Source organism: Onychomys torridus, chromosome 4, assembly GCF_903995425.1.
Source record: "Onychomys torridus chromosome 4, mOncTor1.1, whole genome shotgun sequence".
Lineage (NCBI taxonomy): Eukaryota > Metazoa > Chordata > Mammalia > Rodentia > Cricetidae > Onychomys > Onychomys torridus.
The window spans coordinates 144,486,382-144,506,221 of NC_050446.1; positions in this window are offsets into that span (position 1 = coordinate 144,486,382).

Below are 19,840 nucleotides of genomic sequence, written 5' to 3' on the forward strand. Positions count from 1 at the left end.
AGATCACTGGATCAAAGCAAAAACTACATGTTGTTTTTTTCTTTTTTAATGTATTCATTTGGGGTTCAGCATCTGTGTTCTTGTGTGCCTGGGATACAAGCGCAGCTGTAGATATTCCTCATAAAGGTGATGTTGGTTGAGGATTGAGTTGGACAAACTAAGAGGCTAGCAGGAGACCTACATATGAGCAGGCCAATCAGACTGTAGAGAAACAGCTTACTGTGCTTGACTGGGCCATCTTTCATATGGGAACAGAAGGTCATAGACACTATTGGTCAGGTGTGGGGCCATAGTGGACAGGAAAAAAGAGTAAAAATCAAGGCATTTAACATCACTTATCTATGGCCTCTGTTTCATTTCTTCCCTGGTTTCCCTCAATGATTATGAGCAGGAAGTGTACGTCAAATAAGCCTATTCTTCCCTGAGTTGTTTTTGGTCAGTGTTCTATTACAGCAAGGAGAATAAAACTAAAACAGGCATGCTTCCCTGGGACCCAATAAATGCAAGAGAAAATAAGTCATATTTAGCTTCCCATTCCTCTATGTAAATTCATCGCCACTTGAAACTTTGAAAGTGCACATTGCTGGAGTATGTGACCACTAAGTATGCAGATATCAGGAGTCAGTTACTCAGACCCTACCTTCACTGACTAATGAACCTTTTCTTTGCAGATTTTGGTAGCCATAGGACCAGCTCAGTGAGGACAACTGACTAACATTCTTCAAGTCATTGTCCACTAGAGGCAAAATTCTCAAAACCAGTAAGCACATTTCTCCAAGCCTTTTTCAACTCCTGCCTCCAGGTTCTTGCCTTTAGTTCCCTTCATGATGGACTGTAATTGGGACACATAAGCAACATAAACCCTTTCCTCTCCAAGCTGCTTTTGGTTATGGTGTTTTATCACAGCAAGAGAAAGCTCACTAGGACACCTAGAGTCCACAAACTTTGGAAAGATTGAGCACATGTTGATCAGCATGGCAGGCACACTCGATGGTTGTATTTCAGAAATAGACCCTAGGTATCTTCATCTGGGAACAGCACTCCATGGTCAATCTCCATGCACAACTATCTTGGTAATTTTCTATCAGCCTCAACCAGGCCTCCTGTGGTGAATGCATTGGACTGATATCTATCCCGAGGACAGCAGCTGTCAGCAGACCCTGGAGTTTATCATTGATGTAAAATCTACAGTGTGATGCATATTAGGGTATCATGTAGACAGAGGAAAGGGGAAGAACTGTCATTTAATTGACAGTATTTCCCCCCAGATACATCCCATCAAAATTTACTCTCCATCTGTCTTGGTGACAAGGCAACTTCACCTTATTTAAAGAGGAAACAGTGTGCACTTAAGCTATTGTGGATCTATGAATTGTTAAAAACATCATAATTTTAGACTTCCTATGAAATTTAAATCCCCAAATGAAGGTTGGTTTTCAAGTTAGTAATGTGAGATGTTGACAAATTAAGTGTGGACTGCATGAGTTCATAAGAAATAAATATTCTAAAACTTGTTGCTGATCAGTCATTGTGTGTGCCTAACAACTGCAGCACCACACTGCCTTCCCTTACCCAGCTCTTGTGCAGGTCTTTTATCCTTGTTTGTAGCAACATGGACAATAATAGAAGCATGTCAAAAATCAATCTGTCTTATCTAACTACCTACTAGTTTATTCAATTTTTCCTCATGAAGAATGTACTTTGATGAAGCTGACCTGCTTTGCTCTCCATGGATGATAGATCAGAGCATACTACCCTTGACCTCTGAGCATGTGAGTTTCTCTTCAATGCTGTTCACTGCGAAATATCAAGAGGGAGGGACGGAACGCTCTCAAATATAGAGAGATGGCTTTGGAAAACCTTGAAGCCCTAGAGATTGGAAGCTTGACAGGTTATGCATCATTTTTCCTGGCCAAAATGAATTGATCCTGTCACTAGCAAACTAAATGTAATCAGGATTTTGACTTGAATCATAAATTGTATTTAAATTACAGCTAGCAGGGCACCGAGGCTCAGAATGAGAGAAAGATGTTTATAAAAGCATGTATGTGTGTGATCACTCCTTTCTTGGAGGTTCTAAGGGTTTTCTTTTGAAACACTCTGGTAGATACACTGGGAACACATGTGCATTTTCTTGAGAGAGGAGAGAGGGAAAGAAAGAGTGGGATGAAGAGAGTGAGAGAAGGGGGGAGGGAGGAAGTGAGGGAGAGGGAACTGAGCATGAAAACTGAGACATTTGATTTCCTGAGGGGCAGCACAGAGTCAACTGCTTAGTGAAGATAGGTTCAAAGATGGCCAACTATTACACCAGCAAGACAATAGAGGCCACCTTGTGCCTTGTTGTGGGCTCCATAAATATTAATAGTACCATCATGGGGAGAGGACACATTATCATTCAGACCATCCTTAATTGTCAACTTCTCAGTGAAGACAGGTACTTTGCTGATTAGGTGCTTTAAAATGTGCCAACTCTCAGAAAGTAAGATGCAGTTCTAGGAGTTCCTTGTAATGTAAGCCTGTCTTGATAATCTCAGAGAATGGGGAACTGTGATTTGGATATGACATCTGTCATGAGTTTGAATTCCACAAGTAAAATTCAAGGAGACAGAGATGAGAAATGGACACTGTTAACAGGGCCAGATGATGACTCCAGGGATATCAAAGCCTCTAGCTATCTGTATGTTACCATTCAATATCAGAGAATATTCTGTAAGTTAAAAAATAAAAGTTTACTCAAAAGGTATACACTAACAGGGCAAATTAAAAACATGGTCTACAACAGCTGTGGAGCCTGCATGGGACTGGACTAGGCCCTCTGCATACAACAGACAATTGTGTAGCTGGGTCTGTTTGAGGGGCCCCTGGCAGTGGGATCAGAATCTATCTCTAGTGCATGAGCTGACTTTCTGGAACCCGTTACTTATGGTAGGATGCCTTGCTGAGCCTTGATGCAGGGGCAGGGGGGTTGGTCTTGCTTCAACTGAATGTACCAGGCTTTGTTGACTACCCATGGGAGGTCTTACTCTTTTGGAGGAGAGGATGGGGAGGAGCCAAGAGAGGGGGAGGTTGGAGGGGAGAATGAGGAGGGATGAGAGGGGGATCTGTGGTTGATATATAAAATGAATTTAAAAATTTCTTAAATAAAAAGGAAAAGAAAACCATAAAAAGTAAATCAAAACATGGTCCAAATCTGCACTTTCTTCAGATAGTTCACTGTATATTGTGGAAATGCACTATATATAGTGGCGATGCACTGCACTTGTGGTAATGCTCTGTATGCTGTGGTGATGGATTACACATTGTGGTGATGCATTACACCTATGTGCATTTGCTTGGGAGAGGAGAGAGGGAGAGAGAAGAGTGATACACTTTGTGATGATGCTCTGCACATTGTAGTGATATGCTACATGCTGTGGGATTCTTTGCACTTTGCCCATTGAATGTTGAAAATAAGATAGAAATATAAGCATAGGAAAATTTGTTTCATTCAATGAGCGTGCTTGGGAAAGATGGAGTGGTTATTCACATAGGTAATATAGAATTGAGAGAAAGTATTTCTGGCAATGTTGAGATATAACTTTTCGTTTGGGGAAAAGGTCTTTCTGTATAGCCCAGAATGGCCAGGAGGTTCTTACCCTCCTGCCTCAGCATTCTAAGTGCAAGGATTGCAGGCATGGACCAGGATGAAGAGGGAGATTTTTAAGACAGAAAAGTATAAGCATAGTTGGAAATTATAACAATCTGAAACAAACATAAACCTACAAACAGAGCTCCAAATGTAAAGCATCAACTCAGATATGAAGGCAATAATTGAGAACCCAGAAATAATAGTTACAAATGTCAAAACTCCTCTTTCAGTAATGGGTAGAATACCTGGAGAGAGGTAAAAACAGAAAATTCAACAGTATGAATCACCAATACCTAACAGACACACATGGAACACTGGGGCATATGACAGCAGAACACAAACGTTTCTCACATACACATAGAAAAGACATTTTCAAAGAAAATATACATGCAAGTCATTTCAGAAATTCCACTAAACTGAAAAAGGTTTAGACAATCAACATGTGTTTTCCATTTATGATGGAATTAAATGATCAATTATTAAGTAAACTAAAAGAAGAAGAAATTAAAAAGACTCTCCCAAGTAAAGGTTAAATCAAGTAGTAAACAAGATAAAAACAGAAAATACGTTGAGATGACAATTCGAAATTGAAGAGAAGGTGAAGCATGCTTAGGCAGAAGTATTTCTGCAGTAATTCCCTGTAATAAAAATAAAACAAGCTAAAATCAGTGACATCATCAGTAGCTTGAGTACCAGAGAAAAAGAGCAAATGAAATCAAAGTCATAAAGAAGGAAACTATAGGGATGAGAATGCAAATTACTGGGGTGGGATATAAAATATAGGCAGTAAGTAAGGCAGTAATTGGTTTTTGCAAAGATCTGCACATTTGACAAACTTTCAAGGAGATTTATCAGTAAAAATACACAAGTCCCAAAAGAGATGAAATCAAGACCAAAAGCGAGGATATCAGTATGTGCACGTCGGAGAACAAAAGAATTGTGATAACAGAATAATGGAATTCCAGGAAAGAAGACTATTTATATAATACTCAGCATGGGCTTAGAAAGATGGACACTGAATTAGTATGACTTAGGAAATTCGAGTAGGTGTAAGAGAATAAACACACTGAACCCAACACTTAAAATCTTTCCATAAAGAAAACTGAAGTGTAGAGGACTAAACTGAACTCAGTGGATTGTTGTGATGGCTCTTCTAGGTTGTCAACTTGACTACATCTGGAATTAACTAAAACCCAAGTAGGTGGTACACCTGTGAGGGATTTTTCTTGGTTGAATGATTTGAAGTGGGAAGCCCCCCTCCCCTACCAAATCTTTTGAAGTGGGAAGACCCATCCTAAATCTGGGCCACACGTACAGTCTGATGGCAGCTTAAGAAGAAAGAAACTTTTGATCTTTGCCTGCTTGCCCTCACTATAGCTGGCAAATTCATTCCTTCACTGGCATTAGAGACCTTTTTTTTTTCCTCAGGATGCCAACCCATACTGAAGACTGCTAAGATATCCAGCCTCATGGACTAAATAAATAGATTCCTGACTTTAGTAGATAGCCGTTGCTGGACTAGTTGGACCAAAGCCTTTAAACTACTCTAATAAATCTGATCTCTCTCTCTCTCTTTCTTTTCCTCCCCGCCCCGTGTGTGTGTGTGTATATATGTGTGTGTGTGTGTGTATTTATGCAGTAATTCTCTATATAAATATATAATGTATAATTTATATATAATATACAATAAATATAATAAATAATACATTATATTTATAAATACATAATACAAATAAAACAAGCTTATATATTATATTCATTCTATCATTCTATCAGTTCTGTTTCTCTAGTAGTCAACTGCAGAGTATTGAAGAACTAATATCAAATTTTCATTAACTCTTTCAAGAAGCTAGAAGAGGAAATAGTTTTTAATATATACTACTTGACTAAGATTATTCTGATTCCTAACTAGACAAGGCTATCACAAGAAAAGAAAATAGAAACTCGTATCTCTTTTGACTATTTGTGGAAAACTCTCTTATTTCCCCCTTTTGGAACTGAGGACCAAACCCAGGGCCTTGCTCTTGCTAGACAAGTGCTCTACCACTGAGCTAAATCCCCAACTCCCAAAACTCTCAATGAACCAATAGTCAACTGAATCTAGAAACACAGTACCTTACAATATTCTGCTATCACAAAGTGTTGTTTATCACACTAAAATGAGATCTGAGGAGGTTTTCCCTCTTGCATATTCTCCATAGAAACAGAAGAAGTATGTACTGAGTTGACAGAAACAGAATCAATATGACTTAAGCATATACATGATATGCTTATGTTGTGTTAACCCTGTTTATAGAAGTAGGTGTAAGTATGCTTATTTTCCAATGATATCTCATAACTTAAATACCATGTTATAAGGAGAATTCTCAAATTGATAAAGTGGATGTATATTGTATTACATGACAATGGAATTAGAAAATGGCTGTTCTCTCCATTGCAGCTGGGGAGCAGAGGATTGGAGGGAAGAAGGGGAGGGAGGCAGGGATTAAGCAGGTTCACAGTATACTCTATAAAAACCTGTCACTTATGACTTGACTTCCTTCCATTAGGGTCACTTCTTTTTTTTTTTTTCTTTCAGAGCTGATGACCCATCCCAGGGCCTTACACTTGCTAGGCAAGTGCTCTACCATTGAGCTAAATCTCCAACCCCTAGGACCACTTCTTGAAGGGTTTCCCATTTCACAACAATAGCACAAGACTGACAGCCAAACCTTTAATATCTGGGCTTCTGTCTAAAGTTGTAAAAAAAAAAATGCTAACAAGTAAGTTCAGTGAATCTTATGTGCATCTACATATATATTGACATGTTTACTTGGCAATGGGAAATACCACATCATATATTGATGCTGATCATAACATATATAGTATCCTAGCACACCTTGCTCCAGCATGGCAAAATATTGCTACCTATTTGATGCTGTAACTGAATTTTCAAAAGCCCATTCTATGGTTCTGTCAATCTAGTTGCTTCAGAATAGTAGAACATATTAAGATTAGTGAGTTAGTGAATTTTATGAGTTATGGGCCCATTGCCATACTTCATTTGCAGTGATTGTGTTCATTCATTAGATGCAATGCTGTGTAGAATGCCACAATGGGTAATAAAGCATTCTGTAAATCAATGGGTGGTAATTTTGATAAAAGCTCTGTATAAAGAGAAAGCAAATATATTCTTAGAAAATACCTTCCAGTAGAAAAAATTAATTCCATGAAGCAAGTGGTTCAATGTAATATTAATTACACAGGCAATGGATCCCTATTAGGGGTTCAGCATTGGTGTCTCCTTTTGACATATTGGGCACTTGCTCAGTAGTCTATTGTAGAATATTTGAACACACTGTGTGAAAATGTATTGCTGCTTTACCTGCCTGCCTAGGTACCTTCTGATTGGCTTAATAAAGAGCTGAATGGCCAATAGCTAGGTAGGAGAGAATTCCAGAGAAAGATAAGAACTCTGGGAGGAATCTGAGGTGCAGGGAATTCACAAGCAAGACATGGGGTAGGGCAGGGGTAGGGATTCAGAAATATAGTATGGAGGAGAGGTAACATAACATAGATTAATATAAATGGGTTAATTTAAATTGTGAGAGCTAGCTGGGAACAAGCCTGAGCCAAGGCCAAACTTTCACACTTAATAAGAAGTCCCTGTGTCATTATTTGGGAGCTGGCATTCCAAACAAAGACTGGTTATAGTAGTCACCTTTGGGAGTTGGTAATGGTGAAGCCCTTGCATAGAAGCCCATGTTGCTAAGTCCCTGCTTAATCTCCACCTCTCCCACGATTTTCTCATGAGCTGCTTGGATGATAACACAGGTATGGAGAAAACACTGCTATCCACACAATAAGTCATCTTACTCTCATTATTAAAACATTTTCCTATTGATGTTATGTTTTGGGAAGAATTTACAAGAAATGACAATATAATTTTTTCACTTAGAGGGCTCTATCTACATATTGCGTTCTAAAATTTTGGTACTACTGATTTCCAATCATACTCTAAACTCCTAGATATTCAGCTAAACCATGGGCCAGTCAATGAATTCATAATAGTTATATACCTCAAATTTCTCTTTCCAAGACTATGAACAGCCAGGGCCACTGAGTGAAATTCTGCCCATGGGAAATTTTTCTTCCATTGTAACCTCTCCAATTTGTCTCACAAAGGACCGTAACAGTTGACCTGTCTGCTTTGATGTAATGCATGCCTGTCATGCAGAAATATCTATAGATCAGGTCCAAATCTTCCCTTCCTCTGCTGCCTGAATTTTAGGAACCCTCTAGAAAGTTACAAGTGCAAACTAGAAGAAGAAAGGCAGCATGTCATTAGTGGCAACCATGGGCACTTACATCACTTCATGTAACATACTTGTACTTTTATGATTTGTGTATATTTAATTCCACATAAATCACTTCCATTGATGATACAGTACATCTGTGCATGCCTAATTTTGTGATTTGGTGAGTCAGATTATGCCTACTTCATGATAGGCAAAGCAGGTCACATGATACATTTGTGGTTTATAGTTAAGTGTTCCATCTCTACTAAGGCCCCCAAACAACCCAAAAGATGAGTCTCAAAAGAAAAGTCATTATCCACATAGGATATCCTAGTTGTTCTCTTGATGCTGTATTTCAAAACCCTCACAAAGTCACCCTAATGGAGAAAGATCATATTTGGAGTTACACTCCCAAAATGATTCAGTCCATCATGGTAGGAGAAAAGGTGGCAACAGGCAGAGAAGGCATGGTGAAAATGGCAGGGATATGGGCGGTCACAGGAGCATGAGGCTGGTTGGTCACATTGCATCTGCAGGAAGGAGAATGGGGCCCATTGAAAAGGATGTGGGACCCAATGATAAACTCTCAAAGGTTGTTCCTCATGACTCATTTCTTTCAGTGAGGCTCCACCTCCTGGAGTTTCTAGTACCTTCCCAAATAGTGCCACAACTTGGTGATCAAGTACTCAAACACATTAGCTTATGGGAGACATTTTACATTCAAATTGCAATATATGGGGACCCTTCTCTCACCAACTCTAAGGGAATGTATTATGATTTCCCTAAAGGGGCCTGCCAAAGGCTCCTTGTGTGACTCTGACTCTTCAAGCATTCATTGGCTCTTCTGAATCACATGCTGAATAGACAGAACATCTTGTATCATAGTCCCTGTTGCAAAGCCACCTTCTCTTCTTGGCCCCACAAAAAACTAGTAGCTGAGCATGGTGGTGGTGCCTTTAATACCAGTACTTGTGAGGCAGAGGCAGGCAGATCTCTGTGAGTGCCAGGCCAGCCTGGTTTACAAAGTGAGTTCCAAGACAGCTAGGACTATTCCACAGAGAAACCCTGTCTCAAAAAATACAAACAAACAAAATCCCCCCAAACTGTATTTGTTAAGATCATTCAGTAAAGGAGGTGAGGTGGCATGCTCAAATGAAGACTCCAAATTTTAAAGACTCACTGTGTCTCTGTCAGTTGTAAGAAGGGTCAGAAGCAACAACTTTTTCTTCACCTTAGAAGGGGTCTAAACATACCCTAAATGAATTGACTCCTGGAAATTTCACCAAATTAGAAGGCCCCTAAATGTCTGCTAAATTTATTTACAACCCTCTAATACATGAATAAATGTAGAGCAGGATCACCAGTTCTAATTAGCATAATGATATCCACTTAATGGACCAGTGTGGTATCCTTTGGAAAGGCAAGGTGATCAAGGTCACTGAAAACTACATCATACAGATAGGGCTGGAGATTTCTATATACCTGAAGCTGGGACAGTGGTTGTGTAATGCTGGTATTCCCCATTGAAACACTTCTTTAGGTTTTGTTAAAAAGTAACCACTTGCTCCCTGGCCAATTGCTTTTGTCTGAATAACTACATACTAGGTACCAGGGGATATATTAATTTCCTCAAACAATGAAAACACATCTAATGCTGCAGCTGTAATTGGAGTTTCCCATCTAATTAAGCTTATAATACTCTACTGTCATTCACCAACTTCCATCTGTCTTTTGCTCAGACTAATACGTGAGTAGGAGGTACAAAGGGAACTATCTCATCTGCATCATTCATGTTCTGATGATTGTGCTACCTCTCCATATTCTTCTAGAATGCATTCTTACTTTTAGTTACTGTTTTCATAGATAAAATTCTATTGGTTTCTTTATAGTTGTTTCTAACATAATAGCTGTCCTGGTTAGTTTTTATTGCTAGCTTGACATTACTTAGAACTACTTGATGTGGTGGAATCTCCATTGATGACTTTTATGTGGGGTAAGACTGGCCTGTGGGCATATCTGTAGGCTATTGTCTTGGTTGCTAGTTGATGAAAGAGGGCCAGGCTCACTGTGAGAAGTTCCATCCCTAAGCAGGTGGTTCCGGGTTGTATAAGAAAGCTAGCTAAGCAAGTGAGCAAGCCAGTAAGTGGTGTTTCTCCACGTTTCTGGTTGAGTTCCTGTCCTGACTATACTCAGTGATTGTAATCTGGAAGTTTAAGTTAAGTTTAACTTGGAAGTAAAGAAAATAAACCCTTTCCTATCCAGGTTGCCTTTGATCAGAGAGTGTCATTACAGGAACAAAATGAAAGTAAAGCAATAGACCTCACTTCACAGGTCAGGAAATTGAAGTGGAGATTCAGCGTACTGCAGAGTGTGTCTGTTATATACATGCATTTTAGAACTGAGGAAACAACCACAGGATTGGTCCATGGCCTGAGAGATTCAAAGTCCCAAACCAAGTGTGGTATGAAGTACTTGAAAAGTTTCTATGCTTGCCCAAACAGCTTATATCCTGCAGCTGTGGGGCTGAGATGTTTTTCATGAAACCTAGAATCTTACCCTGTGAATGGTTGGTTTACAGCAGAATTTAAAATTCTTCCCTTGCAGGTGCCTACTGTTAAAGTGTGTGCATCCTTTTTTTTTCTCTAACCCAGCAACACTAGAAGCAATCTGTCACGCTCATTATAGTTGATAGTTTGACAAAAGTATTTGAATGTATTATCTGCACAGTCATCCACATCCTTGCTTTCCATCAGTGTTTGGTTGAGAGTATCCAATGGTAATATTACGTTTGCTTCTATTAACAGATTTTGCTATGAGTTCTCAGTACCTTGTTTACTATTGGAAATGGAGACATTAGTGACTTTAATCAGATTGGAAATACAAGTCCAGAAATCTCATTAGATTATACATTTAGGTGGTTGAATCGAATGATTTGTGAGTTGTCTGTTGATGCTGCTGCTAGAAACAGAAGATAAACAACACCTATTGTACTAGTGACAATTTTTCCAATTATTCTTTAAAAAAGAGTAAAAAATGATGCCCACAAAAATTATGTAGACTAACAAATACTTAAGTTTTAACTTTCCATTTTGGTTGTCTTTACAAGCATTTAAAACTATGTGTGCTCTAGAGTTTGGGAAAGAAGGAACAACTGCCATTTTTCTCACTTCAATGAAACAAAAATATTGAATTAAATTAAAATTGATGCTTGTGTGTGTTACTGGGCATTACAACACAATATAAAGATAAAATTCAAATGTGTACATAAAAGGTTATGAATTAGTAGAAAAGATAAAGGCTCAGGACTAGAATATAGTAGTTACATATGATTAAGATTATATTGCAAAGAATCAAATTGGATTTTCAAATAAAGTCTTCAAAAAGAATATCTAGGAAAGGTAAGTCAATTTGGAAAAACATTACTGTTCATGAAATCCACCCAAATAAATTCTAGTTAATGAAATCAATTTGGATGCTCCAAGGTAATAAACATTGCACATTGTGTTAGGAAGTGAGACAAACATCTTTAGTATCCTGTAACACACTTACTTGGCTTAAGGCTTGGTAAATCTGTCAGTGCAATCCAATTTATGAAGTGCTAGGCCGTGGGATAGTGATGTGTTATAGTCCGTGAGTTTGACATTTATCATCTACTAGGAAGATAACTTTGGATGGAATCTAAGAGGAGAATTTCTCACTGTACAAATTTCAACATGCTAATCAAAGTCAGACTTGGAACCAGGGTAGAAAATTTAAATTCTGATGTCAGTAATTTTAATATTTAGCACATTAAATAGAAATTTATGATTGTGTAAGAAGGTTCTTCATGATACTTTCAAATGTGTGTTTCTCTAGAAAATTTTGACAAATACACTTGCAACTAATTAAGAGGGGATTGCACAAAAAAACATAGCAGCACAGTTCAGCTCCTCTTGCACATTCTTATAACAGATTAACATATACATACACACAAACATACACACTTGCATGCACACACTCAGCAACAAATAATTTTCATCAGATACTTTAGAATGTAATCTTGACTAAATCTGTGTTATGTGTAACTATGTAGCATTTACACTGAACTATAGGCAGACTATTTCTCACTGGTCTCTAGAATTAATGAAAAGCTACAATTAGGGAAGATTTGCTGTCCATATATCATAGTCCTACCATGATAAGTGTGACCATTGTGCTTTCTCTCTCCTGTGGACCAGTGAGGACCTCTTGGTTTCTAGAATGTCCCATTTCTGGCAATGATCATTTCAAATGTTTTTTTGGCTTCTCATTTAAATAGGTAATGCACAGATGAATTTTTAGGACAGTTAAATAATACAGTAGTTATGGGTGCGTGCTGCTGTACATTAACAGTCCAAATCCTTAGATAAAATTAAAATTTTCAAGTGTGTAAAATTTTACAAAAATTGCAGAAGGGACTGGGGGAGCCTTGAGATGAACAAAGGTATGAAATAAGAACTTTAACTACAAGTATCTGAAACAAGATATGCTGTATCAGCAGTTTTCTGACCTAGTAGAGTCCATAGATGAGAGAAGGACACCAAAGCATTGTGTTCTAGAACCATTTTCCATATGACTCTGACACTGTTGGACCTGAGTACTAGAAAGAACATTGTAGTTAGAGTTTTCCTGCCTGGCCCAGTCAGGACAAATCTCTCTTACCCGCCAGTCCCACAGCCGCTCAGACCCAACCAAGAAAGCACACAGAAACTTACATTGTTTAGAAACTGTATGGCCGTGGCAGGCTACTTGTTATCTGCTTCTTCTATCTTAAATTAACCCATTTCTGTTAGTCTATACTTTGCCACATGGCCTGTGGCTTACCAATGTCTTTACATGTTGCTTCTCATGGCGGCGGCTGGCGGTGTCTCCCTCCAACCTTCTACTTCCCAGAATTCTCTTCTCTCTTGTCCCGCCTATACTTCCTGCCTGGCCACTGGCCAATCAGAACTTTATTGACACAGAGCGATATCCACAGCACTTCCCCTTTTCTTTTTTTTTTAAGGAAGGTTTTAACTTTTACATAGTACAATTACATATAACAAAACAATTATCAAGCAAGAATTACAGTTACAATATTAAAGAAGATATCCTATCTATCTTATATTTGTGAGTCTAAGGTTTTATATCTAACTTATCTTTTATCATAACTGAGGAAATTATAACTATCTAGCCTTCAACCACATCAAAGACCTCAGAAGGATAAAATATTACCTGAGAAACGGGAGAAGGATGCAAGCAACTTTCGGGAGTCTTGCAGGGTAGACAGAGACAGCTGGCAGCCTGAACAGTCACCTAATGTTCCTTTGTAATGTTGGGGCATTTGTCTTCAGCCCACAGGGCTAGAGTCTCTCGGTCACTTCTCTCAGTGTCCTGTAGAATGTCTGGCAGTTTCCTCTGTGAAGCAGGAACCTGAAGGACCATTTTGTCAAGCAAAGTTTAGTGGCCACCTTTCTATGGGTCCTGTATGTCCAGTCGATCAAGCAGTCCAGGCAAGAACAGTTTCTTGCCCAAATGGCTATTTTTGCCAAGGTGAAGATAAGATATGAAGTGTCTTTAATGCCCATTCTCCTCTCTGAAGTAAATTGGTGTTGCCAGGAGCAGACATGTCTCACTGTCCAGAAAGTCTAAATTTTAAAAATATTTTAAATGCCATATTCTGTAGGTCTTTGAAGTATTTGAAGATTACCTATCTGTCTGAAATATCTCTATGTATACCTAGAAGACTTAACTAACATGGCTACAAGTATGATTATCATAGATGACTAATTATTAATCTATTTTTAATTATCCATTACAATTTAAATGAGCTATACAAACACAATACCTTAAACAGGAGTAGAAATATACACACAGTATAACAAAATTAACTTTAAGTTTGTATCAATAAACTAAAATCTATACCAATGTAAAACATTTTAAACAAGTTGTTGCTCTTTAGAAGTAAGTTCCTTAATCTACCCTTTCATTCTATTATATCTGTATCATATCCCCTTTTCTTCTTTAGAAAGAGATCTCATTTATAATCAACCCAATTTAAATAAAAATATTGGTTTCTCTCTGTCCCACACCAGAGGGCTCTTTTGATTTGGGACACAAGAATCTCTTAACCTTTTTTTTTAGCAATATGTCTGGGTTTAGAGAAGGAGTGAGCCAATTCCATCTCCAAAGCCAGCTTGATAATTTTGGGAATGTGGGCGTAGTTTTTCTTACTACTTCCTGCTGGAGGGGGGCGCTGTATCTTATGGGGATACAAAGAAAATTTTAGGATTATAGAGTAGTCTATTAGGGTGAACCTCTGTGCCAGTTGCCTTGAAACCATTCTGGATGTCAGATCATCTGGGCCATGGTGTCATCGGAGACCTTTCAGGTGGTCTTGGCTCATCAAACCTGATGTATCTTAATCTGGAACAAATCCATAGCCTCTGGCTTTCTGTGGAAACAAAAGCAGAGACTCCTTTCCAAAGCAACATATCCTTATATCCAAATTTTGAAGTCAAGGTACCTTTAAAATTTACATATGTGTTTAACTCAACAGCTTTTATGATCAAATCTTTTTCTGTAGTTAAAAATCCAAAAGATAACATAAACCAGATTCTCTGGGTAATATCCATCTTTGTAAGACTGAAACGCTGCTGTGGCTGCTGACTCCGCCCACCTCAGCTTCCCAACATGGCGGCGGTACAGTTTACCAACAGCTCTGGGTCTGGAGCCATGTGTACCATCAACTATCAGAAGCAGTTCTATCAAAGCAGTACATAGCACAGAAACTTTTTTTTTTTTTTTTAAACTACCAAAGGCTAAATCCACCACGCAGCAGAGTAAAGTGCTGCTTGTAGATTCCTCATTCCCGCCGCAGTACAGGTCAGACGCACACGCCAGGAACCCGCCAGAGTAGCTCAAACTGGCAGGCTGCCGCTAACTTGAGAGAGACAACTAGGAAGCTGTTTTTAGCTCCGTTTAGAATCTTTTTTCTCAGGTTTTAGGTGGAAACTCTTGCCAATACGTTGGGCGCCATTTGTAGTTAGAGTTTTCCTGCCTGGCCCAGTCAGGACAAATCTCTCTTACCCGCCAGTCCCACAGCCGCTCAGACCCAACCAAGAAAGCACACAGAAACTTACATTGTTTAGAAACTGTATGGCCGTGGCAGGCTACTTGTTATCTGCTTCTTCTATCTTAAATTAACCCATTTCTGTTAGTCTATACTTTGCCACATGGCCTGTGGCTTACCAATGTCTTTACATGTTGCTTCTCATGGCGGCGGCTGGCGGTGTCTCCCTCCAACCTTCTACTTCCCAGAATTCTCTTCTCTCTTGTCCCGCCTATACTTCCTGCCTGGCCACTGGCCAATCAGAACTTTATTGACACAGAGCGATATCCACAGCAGAACACCAAGTAAATAGATGGTGAATGGTGGAAATAAGGCTGCATGGTGTCAGACTAGACATTTACTGATAGTAAAGGAGAAACTGGAATGATTTAGTTGAAAACATTGATAATAGTTGCATTTGGTTAGTTATAAGTGCAAATTGTCTCATAAAGATGTCTGTAGGTTTGTGGGAAGGTCTATGTTTCCTTGTTCTATCAGCTGAGATGGTTTTGGAAAAAACATATCCCAGCAGCAATGAGCACATTTAGAATCTAGACTTTGGTTTGTTTTTAATAAAAGGGGCTGGAGTTTCTCAGCTGAATGGGCGATTCTAAGACAGGGGCATTAAAATTATAAAATGAGATTGTAGCATCTGTTGCTAGAAATTAAGGAAGTGATAGAATAAAAAAGACCACATTCATGAATGATTGTAAGAGACCCATGGTTCAGCAACAGCAACAATAACAAAACTCCCAATGAAGTTGCAAAAATTGGATTATAGTATTGGGTTATACCTTAGAGTACAGAACAGGCATCCATGAGTTCATATGAGATGTAGCTGTTTTGTATGAATGAGAAGGGCCTTCCATAGGTTCGTGTATTTAAACACTTGGTCCACAGTTGGTGGTGCTGTCTGGTGGGCTAAGGAATCTTTATGAGGTAAGGAGGAAGTATATCTCTAGAGGTGGACCTTGAGGGCTTATAGCCTCACCCCACTTCCTGTTCATTCTCTCTCTCTCTCTCTCTCTCTCTCTCTCTCTCTCTCTCTCTCTCCTCCTCCTCCTCCTCCTCCTCCTCCTCCTCCTCCTCCTCCCTCTTTGCAGAATAAGTGTGATTTGTCAGTTTCCCTTCCTTCTACCATGCCTTCCCTGTGTGTGGCTATGCCTTTCCTTTCAGTGGTGAATTCTATCACTCTGGAACCATAATCCAAAATAAATCAATTTATCCTCTATGTTACTTTGGGGTATCTTATTATGGCATCAGAAAAGTAACTAATGCAGTGGCTGAGTAAATGAAGCAATAGGGTAGACATAATAAGTCTCCCAGGCAGAGGAATTCCAAGCAGCCTGCTTAGCAGTTCTATTTGGGAGGAAATGGAGACTGATGCCTGATTTCTTAAGAGAGTGAGAATGCTGAATGCCTTCTTTCCAAATAGTACCGTGTGGAAGGGGCGGTAAGTGTAGCTTTTCAGAACAGGAACTTGACAGACAGTACCTCAGCCACATCAGTATCACGAGAGACATGTTATGTTGAAAGGATACATCCTTGCTTGATATGCTGTGATGAAAATGTCATTTTCTTCCTCTGTAATCTTCCTGGCAGAACCCAGTCATTCCTAATATAATCATGAGACAAACATGAGACAAATCTCAATAGATAGAATTTCTAAAAATACCTTACTGATATTACTGATCGGAAGTAAGGACACGGGAAGAATAGGAAAAGATGTTTCATGCAAATGCTAACCAAGTAAAAGCTGGTGCCACTCTGAGACTATTAACAAGAGAGATTTTACTAGAAATTTGTAAAATGGAATGTTGGAGAAAGACTTTTTATTTTCAAAAATAAGAAGTATAAACAATAAATCAAAATCTGTACACACTTATAAAAGAGCTTAAAGTGTGGCCTGTATACATTTAGTTGATCTCCAGAGGTTAAAAGGACAAATTAATAATGCAGTGGGTTATATTAATTTGCATTTGTTAATTATTAGGAGGTCAACCAGGCAGAATTAGTAAGGATCTGTAAGATTTGAACTACACAGCTGAAACACTATCGATTTGATGGATGGAGGATATGTCCTACCTTCAAGCATGCATAGATCATCTTTATTTTTTAATTAAGCATACTAAGGAAGCATACTAAAATGTTTTCAAAGACTATATCTCATAGTGTTATTATCTGACCACAATAACAATGAAGTTAGAAATCAATTACAGAAAGAGAGATGAAATGCTATAATCTTAGTTACTAGTGCTCTGGGGTGTAGCCTGGGCATCTGGAACTTTAAGAGCTCCATGGGGCTGAGGTGTAGCTCAGTGACAGCATTTGTCTAGCACGTGAGATGCTCTGGGATCCATTCCCAACCCTAAAAGAAACAAATGCTGAGGTTGGGGATTTAGCTCAGTGGTAGAGCACTTGCCTAGCAAGTGCAAGGCCCTGGGTTCGGTCCTCAGCTCCAGCAAAAAAAAAAAAAGGACGAAACAAATGCCAAGCAACCACCAAAGCACCCTGGGTGCAGCTTGGATGTGTAACCTGCTGTCCTGCGATATATAACCCTAAATCATAAAAGCTCTTTTGAAGTAGTTTCAATTTTTACTCCATAAAAATTCTGTGAACTGCTATTGCACAAATACCTACTTTGAATTTTAAAATGCATCTCTGAAGACATTTGGTTCTCTTCTATACAACTACAAGAGTCCTGACCATCAAAGAATTGTGCATGTTCCCTTACTCCAGAGAAGCAAATGGAAAAATTCTCTGGGTGGGAGAAAAGAAGTCCAAACGGCATTTGGATTGGCCCCATGTGGTTCAGTTACTTCTCAATATAGCACAAATTCATTTTAATTTAATGGATTTGTTACAAATTTCCTGAAAAGCTTTTTCAGAAGGAGGCTATGAATTAGCAGCTCAGCAGCCCACCAAGGAAGTCATTATGCACCAAGCTCCAAGCTGAGATAATCAAATAATAACTGGCAATTTATAACTTCCAAAGTAATATTCTTAAATATGAAATCGTGAAAGGGAACATTTGCCAGCAGTGTTACTGCAGTGGAGATGATTAGTTTTCAAAACAACAAATAGAGTTCCTCTTTCTCTGTTGACCATCTGCCCCTGCCTTTGAGATATGTAGGTGCTGGGCACTGATGCATCTCAGCTCTGCCTCTGTGGTTTCTACTGCTGGATCCTTTAGCAAGATGTATAAATGCAGGGAATGTTCCAGTTGTGATTCTCATGGCTACAATTAAATACTAGACAGAAAGCAACTAATGTGAGTTTATATTAGCTCCCAGTTCACAGGAATACAGACCACCTTGGTGAGGAGAGGAAAGCCTGGGTGCAGGGATGGATGCCAGCTGTGGCAATGCTGAGATGCTTGTCCTTTCAAACTGTCAGACAAGAAACAGAGAACAAAGAATTCTGCTGTTCAGAAGCTTTGTTTTTGCTTTTTGCATTTTTCCTTTTTTTTTTTTTTATTCCCTGTGGAACCCTAGCCCAAGGGCTAGTGTTTCACACACCTTTGGGATGTTTCTTCCCATCTCAGTTAAATCTCTCATGGAAAGCATACCCAAAGGAGTGGATTTCAAGTCCAGTCAAATGGACTGTAAAGCATTAAGCATCCCAGGATCCTGCAAGAATATTTTAATTACTTTGTTTACTATACTGCTAAAGAGATGCAAGAAAGAAATGGCCTCATGTAAACAATGCCACAATGGCCGGGGTTTTGAGAATGCACCATGTTGTTATATGCACATTAACTTTAGACAGTGTCAACAAGGTGACTGACTCAATTGCTTTATTTGATGAATGTCTCAAAAATTACTACCCTAAATTGTATTTTAACAAACCAAAAGTGTAAATTCTAATTTCTCATTGCTTTCTCAGTAAAAGTTTGAAATTTGTGGTTCAAAAAGTAATTTTTTTTTACATTGAAATGAATCATCAGGTATTTGAGAGACCACAACTAGTCACGAAAGAAATTTTGTTCTGTTGAGAAATGTTTGAAGAACCACATGCCCCATCAAGGCTGCTGTTGATTCTGCCTTGCAATGAGGTCTTTCTTTCTTTTTTTTTTTTTTTCTGGTATCTACTTGACCAATATATTTGAGAAATACATTTTTCAAAAACATCATACAGTATGTTATCTTGAAGCAAGAACCATATTGCACCAGGCACTAAATAAACCACAGTATTCTAATTACAATAAAGTTAAAAGAAAGCCAACACTTCTTTGTAAACCAAGTTGCATTAGCAAGTTTTCTCTTTGCCTTTATTTAAACAGTTCTCAAAACATTTGAGTGAATTGGGCCTCCTTTGGTAAGCAAAGGATCTGAAAATAGTATTTAAAAAATGAACAGGCAGTCATCAGTACATCCATGACACAGGTGTGGTGAACCCTTCTCTCATTCCATACCTTGAAGCACCCAGTTTTTTCATATAGTCTAAAAGCTAGAAGAACAAGAGTACATTTGTGGTGGAATGTATTGTCGTCACTTGTTGATAACTAATTGAAATACCATTATCTCTTTGTAACAGCCTTAAGAAACAGCCCTTTAAAGACATGTATGCACCTGCAGCTCCTATTCCCTGCTATAGCAGGCAATGATGTCTTTCATAACCAAACAACTGTATATTCACAGTGCTGGCTTCAGATACTCCCATGGAACTTGTTAATGTGGTACATGTTTAATTCCTTATTTGAGTGCAGATCCTCAAAAGCAGGGCAGGCTAGCAAGTTTTCAGTAACAGCTTGACTTCTTTGTGTTGTAGATGGAAAGTGAGATTTTCAGGTACATGGAAGTTTGAGTGGGGCTATCTGTGCAGATT